Here is a 22,865-nt window from a genome sequence, read left to right as displayed (position 1 = left end):
CGGGAACAATCGCGCGAACTCCTTGCATCCTGGTCACGCTCCACCCTCCCACTCTTTCTTTTCCTTCGGTGTCTTTCAAGGAATCCCTTCTGCTGGCGGCCGCTGTCGCTGTCGGCTGCCGACTGGCCAGCAGCCTGTGCAGCTCGTGCTACGGTCTCGAGTGGTTCGGTGCACTCGCTGGTGTCGATGACCTTGACCGCTTATCTCGCGCGTGTAGTCTGCTTTGTAGTTTGTTTCGTCGTCTCCTTTTAACGGCGCTTGTTTTAAGTGCGAATGCACTTCTTAAGCGAGCCTGAACCTGCGTCCACCGGCGATGTCCGCGCTCGTGCGAACGCGCAGCCTGGCCGCTGACATGGCACATACCCACGTGGGGGATTGGCCAGGAATCTCCTCGTCTTCCTTGGCAACGGGGGGAGATGGGCGCGCGCTGCCTGGCCGCTGACATGGCACATACCCACGTGGGGGATTGGCAAAGAATCGGGCGTGAGAAGGGCTAAAGCACCTGCTTAAAGGAGTACTGACACGAAATTTCAAAGCTGAGATCCGCTCTAGCAATCAAGTACAATGACAACACAAATAGGTGTCTGTGAATAAATGCATCTTTCTTTCTTTGTAGTTGTGAGTGTGTGTGTGATCTCTCTTTCGCGAACATTACCGAACCGCGCAAATTCAACTCGTGCATTCGCACTTTAACATTCTTCCCCTCGGGGAAATGCGGGGAATTTTTAGATGCGGAGCAGCTTATGGTGTGGACGCCCCTCCGCCGTGGGGCGTCCACACCCCCACTGCGCATGCTCAGCTTGCTGAACGCCCAGTGGTGTCTCTCCTGGAGCGACAGTGTTGCCGGTATCTTCCTGGGCTGGCACGAGACGAGTCACTCCCTCCGCCGTGCGGCGTCCACACCCCCACTGCGCATGCGCATCCTCCTTCCCTCCCCTCTCCTACCCTCCTCCTCCTGTTCTCTCCGGCATTCATCCACTCCTCATCGACGCTCCTCTTCTCTCCGAAGCTCCTCTCCTCCCCGGGATCGCACGACGAATGGCAACACCTGCGGCTCCGCGCGCGATAATGCGAAGCAGCTCAGGGTTACAGGCGTGACGGTAGGCACGGCATACTCCGCTGGGGGCGCCACTGTAGCTCGCGGTATAATGACGCGGCGCGCGCTCCGCTCCTCTCATTCTCCTCCGCAACGCCGCGATGAGTGCCACGGGCAACGCTGCCATGGCTGCTTGGCATGCTACTCAGGGTCCCCCTACGGGAAGATAGTGTAATTTTTTTTTGTCCTTGCGATTTCTTCGCATGACAAGAGGCCAGATGCAGGGAACAAACTGGAAAAATAAGAAAACGGAGTTACTCATGCCAAACGTAAGAACATCAAAGTATCATGTACGGCGGAACGGACGAATTAGCGGAGGTGTCAAAACTGATTAACAGAAGTAAAACAAACGACAATTATGCATATAACATGGCAGTGATCGAAAAAATGCTGCAAATAGGAGAAGCTTGAAGGCAACTAAGGGAAACCTAGCCAAGGGCAAAGGCAAGATGTACGCACTCAGAGACGGGCAGAGTAACATTACGCATAATTTGGACGAGATAATAATCGTAGCTGAATGATTTAAGGCCGGGCTGTATGCTAGCGACGTTAGACCAGGGTAGAGTGGAGAGATTACATACTGAAATTGCGATATCTGAGTAATAACTAAAGAGGAAGTTCGAAAGGCTCTCAAATGCATGAAAATACGAAAAGCTGCAGGAGACGACTTCATAACCGTAGATCTTTTAAAGGAAGGAGGAGATATTGCCGTGGAAAAGCTTGATATACTATTTTCGGAATGCTTGACTCTGGGCGCGTGTTTTTCTTTCTTTCTTTCTCACGTATTAACAAAAAAAAACAATGTAACGTCACTAACGGTAAAAAATTGTCTAACCATTCCCCTATGCCTTCTTTGGCCTTGTAGACTGCCGGCATTTCTTTCTGTATTTTCCTGACGAGCCCCTCATTTCCAAACCTTATATATATATATGTGTGTGTGTATAGCGGATCACAAAATGGCAAATGAGGGGCTCCGTGAAATAACACAGAAAATAAGGGTTGGCAGTCAAGAAAACATCGGAAAGCAAAGGGGAGGCTGTGGTGGGACATAGAAAGAGATGAAAAATTTTTTGAGTTGAAAAGAAAGTGGTGAAAAAATGCCCGCCGGGTGGGATCCGAACCCTCGGGCTCCAGAATACCGGGCTGGTGCGATAACCACTACGCTACCGGCGGGGCTGTTTCCCCAGCACTTTCTCGGGTATTTATGTTAAGGTATTTTTTGTTTCCTGCACTTGGGGGTGGTAACCAGCGCCACTCGGACAATTCGGGGTGAATGGGACGTTCTTTTTAACCCCCGGGTCGTGACAAGAGTGTCTACGACATGTCGAGAGTGGTCGACCAGCGTTCAACCCTCTTAGGCTCCCTTTGGCACCAAGACTGCCAGAACAGAGGCCCTCACTAAGCATGTAGCGGATCAGAAAATGGGAAATGAGGGGCTCCGTGAAATAAGACAGAAAATAAGGGTTGGCAGTCAAGAAAACCTGGGAAAGCAAAGGGGAGGTTGTGGTGAGTCATAGGAAGTCTGAAATTATTTCAGACTTCCTAGCTCCATCCGCTGCGCCTATCACCTGTCTACCAGCAACGCTAGACGTATCGAGCATCGTCTGCATCAGTAAATTGAATTTAGCTTCCGCGAACCACACCGTAAGACTGAAGCGGAAGCGGGAAATCGAGCCGTAACACGTTTCTGCGCCGAACTTAGTCGCGCAAGAAAAGGGCCAGCACAAATGAACTTACCGAACTCTCTTTGTCCGGGCACTGGAAAACGCCGCCGTTCGTCGATCGTTTGCAGCAGCATTTCAGCTTATCCGTAGCCTCACGTGATTCCAAAATGCAAACAGGATATCCGCAAAGCTCGAACACATGCCACAACACAAGACTGAAAATGTGCCTTTCCAAATATACCACTAGCAAGCCATTCACTATCCATTATTTTTGATTTAGCGTATTCGGTTAATATTTTTGTGTCCTCGTTCATCTGTCCATGAGTGCACATGTATATACAGAACACTGTTCGGTGGCTGGGCGCGTGTCCCCGCATGACCTTCGGAATTCCGGTGATTGGGCACGGGCGGTGCTAGACCTGCGACAGACGTCAGCTGTTCACCTTTCGAAGAGCAGGAGCGTGCAGATTCATAAGCGCACCAGATAACGGACGTTTCCAAAAGAACTTTTGAACAACGGCTGCCTACGAAACACGAGTACTCTAGAACTGGACAACAGCCATTCATCATGTGTTCCCCTGCAAGCGGAAACAAAGCGGTCGCCTGGTGCCCGTGCACAAGCAGATCATCTTTTGTAAACCCGCTTTCAAGCAACAAGCGAGTACTCGGCGGCGAGAAACCTGCCGCCTGTCTTTTGATTGAACGTTGCTGGAGCATGTGCCCTTCATCGCCGGTGGTTGATCCGCCAGATAACTTCTGAGTGACTTTCGCCGAGGGGAAACCGCGTTGATGGTTAACGAGCGCAAGCTGACCAACTTAAGAACATTGGCTAGCAAAAACGTGCGCCGAGGATGGTGGCCGTATTCAAACCGTTTATCTTATGTTCAACGGAGGCCAGTTTATTGCAAATGGCCGAGCATTCCGGAGAACAGCCGTAGGTTGGCCGGTCACGAATCGGACTTGCTGTGCTGCCTGGGTAGCGAATCAGAATAAGAAATGAGGGGCTCGTAGAAACAACACAGAAATAAGGGTTGGCCGTCAAGGGTTGGCTACCCCACCAAGCACAGGAAAAAATTACATTGATATAAATACCCCAGAGAGCGGGGGGAGGGGGGAATTGCCCCGCCGGTAGCGTAGTGGTTATCGCACCAGACCGGTATTCTGGAGGTCGTGGGTTGGGATCCCACCTGGCGGGCATTTTTTCCCGGCTTTTGTTCTTTCTTTCAAATTCTTTGTTTCAATTACCTACCACAACCTCCCCTTTGCTTTCCGAGGTTTTCTTGACTGCCAACCCTAATTTCTGTGTTATTTCTACGAGCCCCTCAATTCTTATTCTGATTCGCTACATGCATAGCGAGGGCCTCTGTTCTGGCATTCTTGGTGCCATAGGGAGCTTAAAAGGGTTCAACGCTGGTTGACCACTCTCGACATGTCGTAGACACTCGAGTCACGGCGCGGGGATTAAAAGAAGGTCCCCTTCACCCCGAGAAGTCAGAGTGGCGCTGGCTACCACCCCAAGCACAGGAAAAAATTACATTGATACAAATACCCCAGAAAGCGAGGGGGAGGGGGGGCGGGGGGGGGAAATCGCCCCGCCGGTAGCGTAGTGGTTATCGCATCAGACCGGTATTCTTGAATTCTTGAGGTCGTGGGTTCGGATCGCACCCGGCAGGCATTTTGTCCCCGCTTTCTTTCTTACTTTCTTTCCAAATTCTTTATCTGTTTCAATGACCTACCACAATTCCCCTTTCTTTCCGAGGTTTTCTTAACTGGCAACCCTTATTTCTGTGTTTATATATATATAGTGTAGTCAGAGTGGCGCTGGCTACCACCCTCAAGTGTCAGATACACTCCTAGTAAATATAAATAGCACAGAAAGTGAAGGAGAACACAGTCGCCCAGATAGCCGAATTGGTAAGGCATTCGACATGTAATCGAAAGGCGTGGGTTCGGTCCCCACTCTGGGCGCGTGTTTTTCTTTCTTTCTTCTGTATATTAAAAAAAATGTTCACTTCATTAACCGTAGTAAAAAAAGAAAAGAGCCTAACCACACCCCTATGCCTCCTTTGGCGTCGTAGACTGCTGACCTATCTTTCCGTATTCCTCAACGAGCCCCTCATTTCCTTTCTATATTATTGTGCGAAAGCCTAGCGAGGGTCTTGGTTCTGGCAGCCTTGATGCTTAGGTAGCATAAGAGGGCTTCCCGCCAGTTACCCGCTCATGACAGGCTGTAGACGTTGGAGTCACGCCCCGGGGGTTGAAAAGAAGGTCCCCTTCTCCCCGTGTAGTCAGAGTGGCGCTGGCTACCACCCTCAAGTGTCAGATACACTCCTAGTAAATATAAATAGCACAGAAAGTGAAGGAGAACACAGTCGCCCAGATAGCCGAATTGGTAAGGCATTCGACATGTAATCGAAAGGTGTGGGTTCGGTCCCCACTCTGGGCGCGTGTTTTTCTTTCTTTCTTCTGTATATTAAAAAAAATGTTCACTTCATTAACCGTAGTAAAAAAAGAAAAGAGCCTAACCACACCCCTATGCCTCCTTTGGCGTCGTAGACTGCTGACCTATCTTTCCGTATTCCTCAACGAGCCCCTCATTTCCTTTCTATATTATTGTGCGAAAGCCTAGCGAGGGTCTCGGTTCTGGCAGCCTTGATGCCTAGGTAGCATAAGAGGGCTTCCCGCCAGTTACCCGCTCATGACAGGCTGTAGACGTTGGAGTCACGCCCCGGGGGTTGAAAAGAAGGTCCCTTCTCCCCGTGTAGTCAGAGTGGCGCTGGCTACCACCCTCAAGTGTCAGATACACTCCTAGTAAATATAAATAGCACAGAAAGTGAAGGAGAACACAGTCGCCCAGATAGCCGAATTGGTAAGGCATTCGACATGTAATCGAAAGGCGTGGGTTCGGTCCCCACTCTGGGCGCGTGTTTTTCTTTCTTTCTTCTGTATATTAAAAAAAATGTTCACTTCATTAACCGTAGTAAAAAAAGAAAAGAGCCTAACCACACCCCTATGCCTCCTTTGGCGTCGTAGACTGCTGACCTATCTTTCCGTATTCCTCAACGAGCCCCTCATTTCCTTTCTATATTATTGTGCGAAAGCCTAGCGAGGGTCTCGGTTCTGGGAGCCTTGATGCTTAGGTAGCATAAGAGGGCTTCCCGCCAGTTACCCGCTAATGACAGGCTGTAGACGTTGGAGTCACGCCCCGGGGGTTGAAAAGAAGGTCCCCTTCTCCCCGTGTAGTCAGAGTGGCGCTGGCTACCACCCTCAAGTGTCAGATACACTCCTAGTAAATATAAATAGCACAGAAAGTGAAGGAGAACACAGTCGCCCAGATAGCCGAATTGGTAAGGCATTCGACATGTAATCGAAAGGCGTGGGTTCGGTCCCCACTCTGGGCGCGTGTTTTTCTTTCTTTCTTCTGTATATTAAAAAAAATGTTCACTTCATTAACCGTAGTAAAAAAAGAAAAGAGCCTAACCACACCCCTATGCCTCCTTTGGCGTCGTAGACTGCTGACCTATCTTTCCGTATTCCTCAACGACCCCCTCATTTCCTTTCTATATTATATATATATATATATATATATATATATATATATATATATATAGCGAATAAGAAAATGGGAAATGAGGGCTCCGTGAAATAGGCCAGAAAATAAGGGTTGGCAGTCAAGAAAACTTCGGAAAGCAAAGGGGCGGTTGTGGTGGGTCATAGAAAAAAATGAAGAATTGTTTGAGTCGACAAGAAAGGGGTTAGAAAATGCCCGCCGGGTGGGATCCGAACCCACGACCTCCAGCATACCGGTCTGGTGCGATAACCACTACGCTACCGGCGGGGCTGTTTCCCGAGCACTTTCTGGGGTATTTATGTTAAGGTATTTTCGTTTCCTGCACTTGGGGGTGGTAGCCAGCGCCACTCGGACTACTCGGGGTGAAGAGGACCTTCTTTTTAACACCCGGGCCGTGACTCGAGGGTCTACGACATGCCGAGAGTGGTCGACCGGCGTTGAACCCGCTTAAGCTCCCTTTGGCACCAAGACTGCCAGAACAGAGGATATATATATATATATATATATATATATATGGAATGCAAGGGTAGGTTAACATCCACAAGCAAAGCGATAAATATCCGCTCCGAAAGATAGTAAGACAGGGAGATACCATGCCTTCCAAAGTATATTCACAGCATGTCTGGAGGGAATATTTAGACAGCTTGGCTGCGAAGACATGAATAAGGATAAACGGGGAATTTTTGAGCCATTTGAGGCTTCCCTATGACATAGTCTTGCTGAGTGAGACTGGAGAACACGTGCTAGTGATGCCTGAAGAACTACAATCAAGAAGCCCGGCCGTATGGCTAAAAATAAAAACGTACCATTGAGCTTAGGCCAGAGACTCTAGTAGAAGTAAAGGGCAGAGAAATTCGGGGCAGAATAGGTATCGGTTGGGGAGCACTCGGCAAGCACTCCCAAGTAATAAAAATACGCTATTGCTGTCGCTCAAAAAAGAAAAAAATCTACAAGCAATGCTTACTGCCGGTGATCACATATGGAGCTGAAAATCGGCGCCTCACTAAACAACCAGAAAGCACACTTAGGTCAGCTCCACGGAACAAATAATTCCAGGAATAACACGCAACAGGAAACGCGCTACCTGGGAGAGAGAACAAAGTGCAGTGGAGTATATCATAGTTTAAATAACCAAAAGTCATTTACTTGGGCTGGCGATGTAGTGAGGCGAACCGATAATTGGTGGACCATTAAGGTAGCAGAGCGGATACGAAGAGAAGTGTCTAGAAGGAGGCGAAGGCCATTAATGTCATGGAGAAATGAAATAAAGGAATTCGGGGATAAGCTGTTGTCTCTAGCAGCGCAGTACAGGAGCGGTTGGACTTCAGTGGGAGAGGCCTTCGTCCTGCAGTGAACCCGAGTAAGCTGATGATGATGTTGATTTTTTCTAGCTAATGCCACCAGACCGAACTTGAGCCTAAACTGCTCTCCTATAAAAAAGCAATTGTAAGCAAGATTGATTTACGCTGCCGAAAGTATCCTAACTTCGTACCCTGGGATTCTAGGTTTCATAGGTAATTAAGCAATACGGAATGCAGTCGGCCTCTGTGCACGTCACCGGTTAAAGTAGACATCTTAGCATTACTAGTTATGCAGGTCTAAACTACGTGTCTCTGTATAGGTGATGCATGGACGTCGGCCCATAGGTCTCTGTCGGGAACAACGAGAATTCCAGCGATTTTCTTGCCTCTCTGTGTCCGTCATCACACAGAAGTTGCGCTATGAAGCACATTGCTATCCATTCGCTACTCACTGTAACAGGCAAATGCTTTATTTATAAATGCTAAATGCTTATATGATACATTTTTCGAACGTCCGCATCAGTGTCGACATCGTGGCACCATTAATTGCCCAAGCGGGTTTATTTGCAGCGATCAGATGCTGGAGCAATCAATCGAGCAGATCGGGGAACGGCCGGGCTGCATATTTCCAAACGCTTCACTGCACAGAGCACCCACAGAACATGTCTCTGTGCGCGATGCAGAACGGTAAATAAAGGCCGTCAATGGCCGCGCTCCAAACCTAAAGTGACCTAAAACAAACTAAATCATTGTAATTAACAAAACAACACGTAGACATGAACTTCAATAAAGCTTGGGGTTGGGCAAGTTGGTATCTATACATACCATCTACCGTTTCTACCGTTTCGTGTAGAAACCGTTAGAAGGTCATCGTGTAGAAACCGTTAGGAGCGTTAGAAGAAATCGTGTAGAAGCGCATCTACCATTTCGTGTGTCCTTTTTCTTGATCCTGTCGTCGTCGTGTTAAGTTCAGCGCTATGGCTACATTACATAGATACGGCTTTAGAAAAAAAAAACAAATAAATTAAGAAAAATAAAAGCAATAAAAAATAAGAGATAGACTTGCTGGGACTCGAAGCCAAGCTGTCAGCGCCAGTATTGAGTACTGTACATCGATGCCATAGAGCCCGAACCATAAGCTCCTTTTAATTGGCGCTCAAAAGAATAGCGCGCGCAGAGACATCGCACATGTCCTGTGGGTGCTATGTGCAGCGAAGCGTTTGGAAACACGCGGCCGAGGTAAATCACCCCCACAACCTCCTCTTCTACAAATGGATAGAGTGATTCCCCAATCCCTTTCTGTTACGAGCCCCTGTTTGATTGGGACAAAATTACTCATGCAAACAGTTGTGTACCAACATGTATATATGACGTGTGGTGCGCACTCCGCCATCATCATCGGAAGCAGAATCAATGTCTGTGCCACCGGGTCGCCGACATTATCATCACTGCCACCGACCGGCCTCAGATGCAAAGACTAGAAAGGAGGAGAAAGGGCGTCTTTGCGGGTGCTCTTGATGGTGGGATGCTCTAGGCTGACCAGGTAGTCGGGTTTAGAGGTAGATGACCAGCCCTGGAACGAGAAAACCTGCACGACTAAACTTGAGCAGGGGTGTTACCGCTGGTAGAGCCGGACAGCGAAGCTTGTCGAAGCAGGACTCTGGAGCGCTCTGACGCCTGAAGCACGCGGTGCCGCTACCAGCGACCGTCATCAGTGCAAAGCGAACCCCGAACCCCGACATGCAGGCAAGTGCCGTCCTATGACGACCTTCGTTGCGAAGCCGTCGCAGCACTGTTTGACTTTTGGGTGTAATCGGTGTTTAGTTGGCATGTCACGTCCGGCCTCTCTCCTTTGTTTCTAGTCCCAGTAAAACGCGTGTTCTCCAAGCTGCGGCCTCTCTGAACCGTTTCCTGCGGGTCACGCACACGCCAGCATAATTTTTTGCGGCCATCCTGCCAGCAATCAGATGACAATTTCTAGCGTCCACGACAGAAACTCGCTTATAACATCGTAGCTAGGGTACTAATGCACGTGCATGACGAGGAGAAACAGATATCGAGAATGTTATGCATGTTGGGCGTGAGCTTAAACTCCGCGGTTTTGAATTGTCCCAGTAAATACAGGAAGAACGCGATAGAACGCGAGACGAACAAGCAACCGAACACGCATCAGCCAGACATGCCGATGAGCGGTTGGTAGAGGCAGCTGGTTAAGCTTTGACAGAGGCTCAGGAGGCCGATGAGCGCATGTTGGCGCGCCTGGCACCGCATAGAGCGCACCCGAAGCTCCAGCTCCAAGTCCCGGAAGAAACAGCAGCAGGCCAAGCCACCTAACGTGAAAGAGCTGAAGGCACGACTGCACGGTAAGCCCTCTGGGAACGGAACTATCATAGTATATCAATCGCCTGTTTTACGAGGCGCGTGATGAGCTGGCCGGCTGCATATAGTGCTTCAAGCGCATTATAATGACACTGTAATAGCTTCAAAAAAAGTGGGTTCTGTCCCTCAGCCTACGTCTTACAAGGGAGCTGCCTGCGGTCTGCAGTATGGCGAATGACACCTGAAGATGCCATGGAATACGTTAAATTCTGGCAGATGCAGCGCCAGCGTGTCCCCTACATCAAGGAATGCAGCAAGAAGATCTGGTAAGCCAAACAGCCAAACTCTGAAACACTTCGACAGATCGAGCGATACCTCCACAGATACATTAATCAGTTGCAAAAATTGGTGAGGATCGAGCGCTCTTACTAAGCACTTCGCGACCGGATTGTGGCCGAGCAATGCCGGTGGCGTTGCCCTAGACGGTGAAATTTTCCTGAGGGAGCGCAGCTGGGAAACGTCGGCCAGCACGCAGAAGCAGCCGATCTCTAGTTAGAGGTGGAAGGTTTGATCAACACTAGTGCAAGCAGAAAAGAGACGCATGCTGCCAAAATCTTGACCGAAACCAGATTTCCGAAATAGTCGCGAGCCAAGTCCAAGCTGCACTGTTACCTATACAACAGAGAGGACAAACATGCCGTCCGGAAACTGCTGGACCCGAAACCATCATGCTGGGGTAGAAGCTTCAAGCGTGGGCACCAGGCGAGCGCATGTTTCTAGGGATTCGAAGTCACGCAAGGGTCTTTCTCAATGCCATCTCGACGTCCTAGCTAGTGCGACAGTTCCAGCTAGTAACATCACAGAGCTGCTTTGGAACACCGAAGCCTTGCGCCGGAGGCAAGCCGTGCAGGGTGGGCCGTATGCCGACGGTGGAAGGATCAATAGAGGGTGAGCTCGTCCCCATTTTTAAGAACTGCGTTACCACGCGGTTATGGTGCGGCAAGGACTCGTGTTGCGCAGTAGCATGACAACATGGAGACCATATACCTCCTACGCCAGACGGCGCAACAACTACCGCAAGCGGAGGTCGAGGCTTCCTCTCCGCTCTTGCACGGCAGGGATACCCATGGAAAGCCTGCCCAACCAGCTTTTTTGACTTGATAATCGGTAACATCCACGGTGTCCGGGACGAAAATGTCCAACACGCAAACATGTCGTCGTGATAACGTGATTCTGTGATGGGCTCTCATAGTCTTGTCAGAAGACATTACGCAGCATGTAGGTGTGGCTAACGGTCTTCAGTGTAAATCCTACCAGTGGTCGGTTGCGCCCAGTACTCTCGGCCGATCTGTCTCGCAGAACTGCGCGCGAAGCATGAGGATCGTGGTACGCTCCTCAGATGCTTTGACCAATCGGGAAAGCTCGGCAAAGTTGTCCCGTGCGTAAAATGCATGGAAAGAGACGGTATCCTTGACGTGAAGTCACGCTGAGCCGTGGAGACGATGGAGAGATTTTTTGGGCTGATCGGCCTCCAGGATGCCGTCGAGTATTGCGTACGAAGCTGCACGCTCCGGACATGAAGGCGTGTGAAGCTCAACGGCACAGCTGTCATCAGCCATCTACTGGTGAGGTGGGAAAGCGCATGTCGCCCGGTTCATCAGAGCTTGCGACACAAGCAAGCGCAAGTGGCTAGGGCAGCGTCTTCAAGAGCAACGCCGAGCAAGTCACGTGACGCCCAAGGTGACCCACAGGGCATTTTCCCAACGAGCTCCGCACCTAAGTGGCGCGCCTTGTGGTGAGGCCGACCATGTGGCATGCCACATTGTGGTAGGTTCGCGACGAGATCACATTCGTGATTAATGACCAGGCGTGACTTCTTGGAACAATTTTGAGAACTCCACATTCAGTGCTTAGCTCCTTCTACCCTGTACAGAAGTGGTGTCTTTCTAGCGGCTGTGGACACATTCGTCTGTCGTGGAGTTGTTTCACCCGAAACAACTTCGGTGGGGATAATGTGGCGAGTGACGGGGTTGCAACAATCATTATTGAAAGAACCATCGATGAGTATGCCACCGGGTCCCCTTCATAACTGGCATGAGATGCCGCTGGTGCAAAGAGTAAAATGATGGAGGAGAACCAGGTGTGTTTGCGGGTACTCGAGCGGCGGGCCGCTCTGCGAACACCAGGAAGTCGGGCGCAGAGGTCTGCGAACAGTCCTGGAACAAGGACGTGGGCGGGACTAAATTCCATCGGGAGAGCTACTCCTAGTCGAGCGGGACATCATGACTGGGCAGAGCGTACCTATGCCATAACACGATCACGGGACACTGAACATGGCATTTCCGCTGGCAGCGGCCGTCCCCGACGCCACATCAATGCCAGACACTTACAGGAACTACCAGGCAACGATGCTCTGCGTGCCACTGTACCACGGGCCTCTTTGGATTTCGAGTATTTGCAGCGTTTGGTGTACCGCGCCCTAGATGGTCCATCGGCTCTCGTCCAAACTCCCAGCATGTTCGCCCAGCTGCCACGTTTTCGCTCCGTCTCCTGCTAGTGCATACAGTGCGTGATGTCATTCGTGGGCTCCCTATCCGGCAATCGCGACACTATATATATATATATATAGGGTTTGGAAATGAGGGGCTCGTTAGGAAATATAAAAAGAAATGCCGGCAGTCTACAACGCCAAAGAAGGCATAGGGGAATGGTTAGACGATCTTTTACCGTTAGTGAAGTTACATCATTTTATTTTAATAATAATTACGTGAGAAAGAAAGAAAGAAAAACACGCGCCCAGAGTGGGGACTGAACCCACGCCTTTCGATTAGATCTCGAATGCCTTACCAATTCGGCTATCTCGGTGACTGTGTTCTCCTTCGCTTTCTTGGGTATTTATATTTACTGCAACTGTATCTGACGCTTGAGGGTGGTAGCCAGGGCCACTCAGACTACACGGGGAGAAGGGGACCTTCTTTGTAACCCCCGGGGCGTGACGCGAACGTCTACAGCCTGTCATAAGCGGGTAACTGGTGGGAAACCCTCTTATGCTACCTTGGCATCAAGGCTGCCAGAACCGAGGCCCTCGCTAAGCTTTCGCAAGATAATAGGGTTTGGAAATGAGGGGCTCGTTAGGAAATACAGAAAGAAATGCCGGCAGTCTACAACGCCAAAGAAGGCATAGGGGAATGGTTAGACGATCTTTTACCGTTAGTGAAGTTACATCATTTTATTTTAATAATAATTACGTGAGAAAGAAAGAAAGAAAAACACGCGCCCAGAGTGGGGACCGAACCCACGCCTTTCGATTAGATCTCGAATGCCTTACCAATTCGGCTATCTGGGCGACTGTGTTCTCCTTCGCTTTCTTGGGTATTTATATTTACTGCAACTGTGTCTGACGCTTGAGGGTGGTAGCCAGCGCCACTCAGACTACACGGGGAGAAGGGGACCTTCTTTTTAACCCCCGGGGCGTGACGCGAACGTCTACAGCCTGTCATAAGCGGGTAACTGGTGGGAAACCCTCCTATGCTACCTTGGCATCAAGGCTGCCAGAACCGAGGCCCTCGCTAAGCTTTCGCAAGATAATAGGGTTTGGAAATGAGGGGCTTGTTAGGAAATACGGAAAGAAATGCCGGCAGTCTACAACGCCAAAGAAGGCATAGGGGAATGGTTAGACGATCTTTTACCGTTAGTGAAGTTACATCATTTTATTTTATTAATAATTACGTGAGAAAGAAAGAAAGAAAAACACGCGCCCGGAGTGGGGACCGAACCCACGCCTTTCGATTAGATCTCGAGAACACAGTCGCCCAGATAGCCGAATTGGTAAGGCATTCGAGATCTAATCGAAAGGCGTGGGTTCGGTCCCCACTCCGGGCGCGTGTTTTTCTTTCTTTTTCTCTAAACCTTTTCTCTAAACTATATGTATATATATAGCGAATCAGAATAGGAAATGAGGGGCTCATAGAAATAACACAGAAACAAGGGTTGGCAGTGAAGAAAACCTCGGCAAGCAAAGGGGAGGTTGTGGTAGGTCATGGAAACAGAAAAGAATTTGGAAAGAAAGAAAGAAAGCGGAGAAAAAATGCCCGCCAGGTGGGATTCCCAGGTGGGATCAAATACCCCAGAAATCTGGGGGGGGGGGGGAAATCGCCCCGCCGGTAGCGTAGTGGTTATCGCACCAGACCGGTATTCTGGAGGTCATGTGTTCAGATCCCACCTGGCGGGCATTTTTTCACCGCTTTCTTTCTTTGTTTCCAAATTCTTTATCTGTGTTAATGACCTAGCACAACCTCCCTTTTGCTTTCCGAGGTTTTCTTGACTGCCAACCCTTGTTTCTGTGCTATATATATATATATATAATATATATATATATATATATATATATATATATATATATATATATATATATATAGATTTCGATGAGTTTTGCAACGGGCCAGAAGAAACGGTCAGGTAAAAGATAAGAACAACTTTGCGGTTAACTTGTTTATTATAAATTAGTCCGACAGTTTCGGAAGTGGAACTTCCTTCCTCAGGGACAATCCCACAATGAACACCGAACCCTTATAATAAACAAGTTAACCGCAAAGTTGTTCTTATCTTTTACCTGACTATATATATATATATACAGGAAGGTAGGGCGGCAGTCTTCAACGCCAAAGCAGGCATATGGGTGTTGTTAGGCTCTGTTTTTTTTACTACGGTTAGTGAAGTTAACACTTTTTACACTTTTTAAATATACGTAACAAAGAAAAACACGCGCCCAGAGTGGGGACCGAACCCACTCCTTTCGAGATATATATATATATATATATAAATATATATATATATATATATATATATATATATATATATATATATATATATATATATATATATATAAATATATATATATATATATATATATATATATATATATATTGTTACATTGTTAGGTACAGAACGATATCACTAGGTTGTCTCTTACGCTGTGTAGGGTATGTCGCAGTGGAAACGTATCGAAGGGGTATGCTGGCACGTAATAGAGGGCGAAGAAGAGTTTTCCCCGACTCGCTGCTCACCGGCCTCCATTGTACCATGTGTTGCCTGTGGTTCCACATGGCTTGTAAATAAAGCTTTCGTCCATCTGTTACGTCCGTAATATCTGGTGGAGGTGGGGGGTATTCGTCGCCTTGGACGAGGGGGAGCCACCCCATTTTCCATGCAGCAGGCGTGTTGCCGGTCTACCTCAGACAGAAGCGACAATGCCAGCGGGGCCCACGGATGCAACTTCTTATGGAAGGGTCAGAGTCGGGCCTCATCAGAGATAACCACGCATGTTTAAAGGAACTGCCGAGGAAGACGTGGAGGACTGGCTCAAGCACCACCAGTGAAACAGCAAGTATGACAGGTGAGGTGCTCGCGTACAGCTCGCGGACGTGGTCTTCTCCTTGGACGTTACCGCATTACTGTAATATGAGAACCATGAGCACAGATTCGATACGTGGGACAGTTTCATCAACGAATTCCGGGCGTGCTTTGAGTGACATGGTTTTCCGAAAGACGAAGGTAGAGCAGATTCTCGCGCAAAAAGCTCAAGTCCCCGGCGATACTTGCACCACATACGTTGAAGAAGCACTCAAACTGTGGGGCGTCGTTAATTCGTCGATGCCAAACGAGGACAAAGTGGGCCACCTGCCTAAAGGTATTGCTGAAGACGTCTATAACTACCTCAAAACTAAGGATAACCTGGCGTCAGCTCAGGATGTAATTCGCAATTGCCGCGCGTTGGAAACCCTGAAAAGGTGTCGTATCACCCCCAACTTTGTGCGCCTGGCGAACGTAACTACGTTTGCCAGCGTGGACGTCCGCTCGACCCTTTCCAAGGACATTGCTTCGGTGGTGCGTCACATCATTAGACAAGAACTCGCACAGCAAGGTTTGTGCCGTGACCACAGCTTTCACCACCGCGCTCTTCCTGATTCAGTATTTCAGCAATGTACCGTGCAAGCCGTACAGAGTCACTCTTAGACGTCTTGGGTTCGAGCAGGGAATAGGAATGAGCGTATTTCTTACAATGAAAGCTATACCAGGCGTATAGCTTTCAGTCCTCCACCTCAGGAGTATGAAAATTACTTCGAGAGCCGACCAATCACGCACCTGTCGGCTACTCCCTACCACGCCGTTCCTTTGGTCATCCGGTCGCATTTCGTGAATAGTGCACTTGCTACAACTCTGGTATCCGTGGTCACATTTCCAGTTTTTGTCGCCGGCCTCCCCTGCAATACGAACCGCCACCTCGATGGCTATACAGATATAACCAGACCAACGCACCCTTCCAGCGGTCGTTCCGGCCAACTACAATACACAAAAACTCCCCGGGTTCCGACAGGAGCTTCACTCCTCCTGTGACCATGAGACGACCGCGATCCCCCACGCCACGCCGCAGAGTAATCCCACCACCCTAGGGAAACTAGGTGCTGCGGCCGGGATCATTGTCGCAGGCCGGATTATTTCGCTAAGTCCCCTGCCCGCCATTATGTTGAAGAACAAAATGACTGTTTCTGTAGATGGTGGGAACACGGAAGCTTTGATAAACACTGCAGCCGCGGTTTCAGTAATGAGTTTCGCTTTCAAAAGCCGTCTTGGACCAGAAGTTTATTTTTTCTGTGACCAAAAGATTCGGTATCGTGGAGTCGGGGGCGAGCGTTTGTTTCCTGTTGGAATCTGTTCAGCGACAGTTTTGATTGGCGAAGACAGTTTTCAAACGGAGTTGATTGTTTTAGCCCAGGCAACCCATGAAGTTATATTGGGGATGGACGTTTTACGTAATTGCGGTGGGAACTTTCACTACAGAACTGGCGAAATTTAGTCACGAAGCGAAACTCTACATACTTATATTGAAGAAGGGTGCAATGACCCTAAAGGCCAGTTTTCTGTCCCCGATGACGTTCTGCTACTTCCTTTGACGCCTATGTTTGTCTCCGTATAATGCGAGACATTTTGTTCTGGGAGCTACAAAGTTCTGGTGGAGGCTATGCCACAAGCGCAGTTAATAAAAATGTGCTGATACCCCTGCTCTGCTTGAAGTCGTGGATGGGTGCAGCCGCGTTTGGACGGCGAACGCTTCCAGTGAATCCGTACGTTTTCACCGTGGCCTTAAACTCGCTCGGTCCGACGAAGACGTTGCCGTCACCATTCATGCAGTGAATAAGACGCCAGACGCGAGTAATAGCAACACAGACTACACCACCCAGCTCAAGCGCATGATAAATACCTCGCTTCCGTCTCATAAGCAGCAGGTATTAGGGGTGGTCTTACTCGACATGCTGGGGTATTTGTATTTGCTCGGGATGACCGCGAAACTTCAGTGCCTGCGTCACGCATGAAACATCGGATTATCACTAAGACTACGGCACTCATTCGTCAAACGCCATACCGTGTGTCCCCTTCTGTGCGCAAGGTAATAACTGAACAGACGCAGGAGATGCTCAAAAAAGGGGTCATCCGGGATTCTTCAAGTCCGTGGGCAGCTCCTGTGATTGTTGTAAAAAAGAAGGATAATTCTTGGCGCTTTTGTGTGAATTATCATCGACTCAATTCTGTGACAAACAAGGATGTATATCCGCTTTCGCGCATTGATGACGCCATCGACTGCTTACATTCGGCGCCATCGGCTGCTTACATTGATGACGCCATCGACTGCTTACTTTTCTTCGGTCGACTTCCGGTCTGGCTACTGAAGAATACCAGCTCCCTGTAAACACCGCTAAATCGTGCACAATGACATTCACCGACTGTGTCGCCCTCGTGAAGTCCCAGTGCTCACTCTTGGACGCCGGGAACTTAGGCGAGTGATATCAACAACTGCTCTCGGTGTTGAACTTGACTCGCGTCTATCCTTTGCTCCTCACGTCCACCGCACTGTGGCCAGATCCCGCCGCATGCTTGGCTTCGTCACGCGCAGCACTTTTGGCATGCCCCACACGGCGTTTCGGCAGCTGTACACTGCCCTAGTCCTGCCTGTCATCTGCTCTGCCATCTGGTTGCTCTGCCATCTGGTACTGCTCTGCCATCTGGTTGCCCCACTCTGCTGCCCTTCAAGCTCGCCTTGCCAGTGTGCAACGACGTGCGGCTTATACTTTCTACTCTCGGAGCACGCCGAAAAGCCAGCGCCTGTCCTATACAGAAATGCAGACTGCCGCCCTGCTGCAATTTTCATCCCGGTAGCCCCTCATGTCTCGAATTCAGGCTGCCACCATCCGCCTCCTATGCCGTCTCCTTGGTCCCAGACACCATACCCTAATGGGTGCGCCACGCCTCAACCGCCACACAAAGCGCCTCGAGCCCCTTCTGACCCTAACGGAGAGACATGGGAGAACCGGGTGATTAAGAGTTAATGCCGGCGCCGAGCGCAATTTGGACGGCGCTCCATCTGGAAATAGAGAATCCACCATTGTAGGAGTCAGCGAAGTTGTGCAAGAGATGATGGACCTTGATGACCAGGGCTTCAAGGCGGTGAGTCACCGCAAACAGGGAACTGTTGGCAGTCCTGTCGTAATATCCGCTGCTGAAGGTGACACGGACTTGAGGAAAGTAAATCTCATTGCTTTTTATTCTCACTCAAGAACTTCAACTGTGCAAGGCGCCACTACGTAGCCGTTTCACACCACAGGGTGAGTTAAATGTCGACGTTGCAACCGAAGAGGTGAATACTCTCTTAAAATGCGATCGCATCGGAGGCATTGCGTGGTCGGCCGTCTACCTCACTCGTACCTGCAAAGCACTTGCGTTATCAGAGGAGACACGACATGGTATGCAGAGGAAGATATACCTGCATACCTGAAACCGCAAGGTCTAGTTCGTGTAAGGAAAGGAGAGCCCTCCGTCGTATCGGTCGTGAGTCTAAGGAGTGGAAAGCAAAGCCCATGGACCATGGAGTTTTGTCGTTTGCGTTCAACAGTGAACGACCGGACAAGATTAATCTTGTGTTTAAGAGGCATGAAGTTGTTGAATATACTGAATCTTCTCGCTGCGTCAGGTGTCAACGTTTCGTTCAGGTCGCAAAGACCTGCAAACTTGAATAGCGATGCAAGTGCCGTGCAGGTCCGTATTGCTTAAAGAGCGAAAGGGAGACGTCGTACGTGGTAATTGCCGTTGTCACTACCCTGCTAACTTCAGTCGCTATTCCTTACGGGTCCGTGCGCTACATCGGCGCATGATATTTATCTCGGGGCCTAAAACACCACCATAAATTGAAGTTTGCCCCCAAGAGGAGGCGACGTTCCCACGTTAAATGACGAGGAGCCTCTTAATAAATCAGACGATGCCCAAACCTCCAGGAGTCCGCGCAAAACCGATCAACGCAGTGTCTTCAAGGGGGTAGATGATGACCAAACTTCTGAGAGTCTCCGCAAAACAGATCAACGTCGTTTCGCAAAGGGCAGCCACACATCTGCTGAACTGCTTCCGTCGGCACCGGTTCAACGTCAGCGAGAACCCTACGCCGGTGTTGTGAAGACCCAAAGCACACGAACCAAGGATCCCTATGATGCCTTCCCGAGAAGACAATGTGGATGAATGCAAAGAGATTTTTAGTCCTTTTTCGCCGCCCTGCGATCCCACGTTACAACTATGCCTCGCAGCACAAGCAAGACTGTTTTTGAAGGTGTACTCGCACTAAAATGTGTGATATTAAGTCGGTCAAAGTATCCTTCCACCCAGCGAAATGCCTTCTGGGAACACAACTCACTCTTCAAAAGTGCCCTTGATTTTACAGTGGAACTGTGCTGGTTTATATAGCTATATAGCCGTCTATCGGTGCTAAATTTGTTTTTAAAGGAATCCCCTATACCAATATTTGTTTTGTCAGAAGGAGGATTACCCATGAAAATGTCGCTATCCGGCCACGTGGGTCATAAGAACGTTTGCTTTCCAATTCTTTCAGACGGGGGTGCTGCTTTATACGTTCGGCGCGGAATCCCCCATGTATCTTTGTGAACGGCCTGTGCGCTAAACCCATTGGAGTTGTGGCTGTGAGAATCTAGCTGGGCTCCCGGAAACTCAGCGTCGCATCTGTGTACATAACCCCAAGATCACAGATGACTATGAGGATTTCTTAGAGAAGCTGTGTGCCCGTTGTCCAGTAGCGCGGAATATTTGTGGTGACTTCAATGCGCACCATCTGCGGTGGGGTGACAAGAAAACACAAATTACTGGAAAACAACTCGTTAAAACCTTCAACCGACTGGAGTTGTGTATTGCAAACGATGAGTCAGACACCTAGCTTCTTCCAGCTTCCCTCTTTTACGACCACCATATATTTATCACTGCAAACTAGCGATATGCACATTCCCTGAAACCCTCCTCAAGATCGAATGGGCAGTGGTCATTTATCCATTTTTATTGGTGCGCCGGTTTTCAAGAAAGTGAGCGCATGGTCGGAAGTGTCGTCAACTGGGACCGCTACAGAGACGAAGTGGGCACTACTGACGGCGATATCTTCGAGGTCATGCTCGCTGCAAAGAGAGCAGCCACTTCTATGCTCAAGCTACCGGCCCACTTCCCAGCACCGGACCTCAAGCTTAGGAACTCGTGTGCCGCACGGCGAAGGATGGAACGTCAGTTAACCCGACACAAAGATGGCGTATCACTTAAAACTTGTTTTTTACAGGTTACGTTTTTCGTGTTTTGCGATTCTCTAAGCGTCTTTACCCCGGCAACGCGCATTTAAAGCGTTGTCAATGCGATTTTCGGAAACCGGTGGTCGTACAAGCCGTGCATAACTCGAGCCCTATATAATAACAGGGCATTTCAGGCCTTGAACTGGGATTTTGCTAACAGCATTTCTGGTGAGTTAAGGAGCCTGTCCGGTCGTTTATCTTCTCTGCGTTCGTCTGTTATGGATGTTCCCTTTAGTTTCCCGGAGCTTCTGACCGCACTAAAGAATTTGCGCCGAAGATGGGCAGCGGGTCCTGATAGGATAAGCAACCAAATGCTTGTCAATTTGCCTTTAGTGTGCAAAAAAGACATGCTCCTGTATTCTAAATTTGTTTGGGATACAGGAAATATTCCAGCTTTGTGGAAGCTTGCATAGATAGCACCACTTCTAAACCCCGGCAAGGGTCATGTGAACATTGCCTCACAGCGGCCCGTTCCACTGACAACGTGTGTGGCTAAGCTCATGACAAAGCATGTGAATATTATGCTGATGTGGTGGCGCTAAAACAAGAAAAAGCTTCCGCCATCATAACTGGCTTCAGGTAACGCTTGTGCGCACAGGACACCGTCCTCGACCTTGTCAGCCATGTCGAGCATAAGAGATCACGCAGTCTATCAACACTGGCTTTGTTTTTTGACAAGTTTTGACAAGTTTTGACAAGTCTACGAAAACGTCTTACAAAGCGCTATCACAAGAAAGGTGCAAGAAATGGCAGTGACGGAGAATTCTATCCGTTTCGTGCACGCTTTCATCACGGGACGCTCTGTGCACCGACAGGGTATTAAGTTATTCCTAGAAGTTCCCCAGGCGGCGGCAAACAAAATGGTCCTCGACGAGTCCCATTTTCCACCGCTTCGCTTGAAGGCTTCTCAGCGGCCGCTGTTGCAGCTCATCCGGCTGGGAGAGTCCGATGTCGGAAAGGCATTGCTCAGTCGTCTCCGCTTAAGTGTGGAATCTCGCATACACGCGACACTCTACACTCTGAGCGTTATCTACCCGCAGCGGAGGAAGAACCAACACCACGTGGAACCGCCGTGGTCTTTCGAGAGTTTGGAGTGTCAGCTCACCATCCCGGGCGTTCGCTCGAAGAGATTTACAATAGCCGATCGTTTCTTCACAATGCAAAAATTACACTTGCTGGATATTCTGGACTTTCCAGAGGAACCGTCAATTGTCCCATAGGAGTAACGTATATTACCAGCGGACATTTCGGATAAAATAAAGCCAAAAGTTGAATTTTTTGGCCAAAGTGTTTCGCAACAGAGCCACGGTGGAACTTGACTTTTAGGATGACGCTATTTTTAATCCTAAACCAGCTGGCTAATTCCGGGTTGGATGGGGATTGGCTTGACTCCCACCGGGTTAACCATTGTTGATCTTGGAGGCTACAATTTTTCATTTATTCTGCGGAACAAGCAATCTAGAAAGCCGAAAACAGGTCTTACGATGCCAGATTTTTTTATTGGACACCACTTTTTGTACAAACCAAATGACGGTGACTTATCAGCAACAACATCATTAGGTATATCCTGAGCCATTTGCGACTCCTTCAGTTCTATTTAATTAAAATGAAGTTATTTTTTTCGACTCATGGATTTGTTGTACTGCTGTTTTATTCGGATTAATTTTCTTTCCCTTCCAGGCCCAAAAAATTGGTAGGCTACCGTACACCAGTGGCTGAAGCGAGAATGTTAGCACTTGCGCCCTTGGACTGGTTTTACGAAAATTGTGTTCACGTGATTATGGACGGATCTGGCGATACAGAATTAAATACCAGCGCAGCGGCCATTGTGATTTCCGGCATGGACGTTTCCTGGGCGGATCGCATTGATCATATAACGTCGTCACCCACGTGTAGTATACGCCTTGAAAAAGATGAAATCGCTTCCGGTGCGGCATGTGGTAATTCTTACGCATTCCAAGCAGCTCTGCAACTTTTGCAGTTTGGATTTCATGCAAGTAAAACTTGCCGCTACGTCTCCTTCAGCAGCTAAATTAAAACGAACTTAGCGGCCGCTTCAATTGGGTTCTTTCCCATTTCGGAGTGCTTGAAAACGACGACGACGACGACGACGACGAAGAAGAAGAAGAAGAAGAAGAAGAAGAAGAAGAAGAAGGAGAAGACTATTTTTTCAGCAGACGGTGTTACAATGCCTGCTGACGGGGCAGGAGCTAAAAACATTGAGTGCCTGACGAGCTGCGGACAAGT

The sequence above is a fragment of the Haemaphysalis longicornis genome, unplaced genomic scaffold (assembly GCF_048455015.1).
Source record: "Haemaphysalis longicornis isolate Haplotype H1 unplaced genomic scaffold, Haemaphysalis longicornis Haplotype H1 scaffold_118, whole genome shotgun sequence".
In the NCBI taxonomy this organism is placed as follows: domain Eukaryota; kingdom Metazoa; phylum Arthropoda; class Arachnida; order Ixodida; family Ixodidae; genus Haemaphysalis; species Haemaphysalis longicornis.
This window is presented reverse-complemented; position numbering follows the sequence as displayed.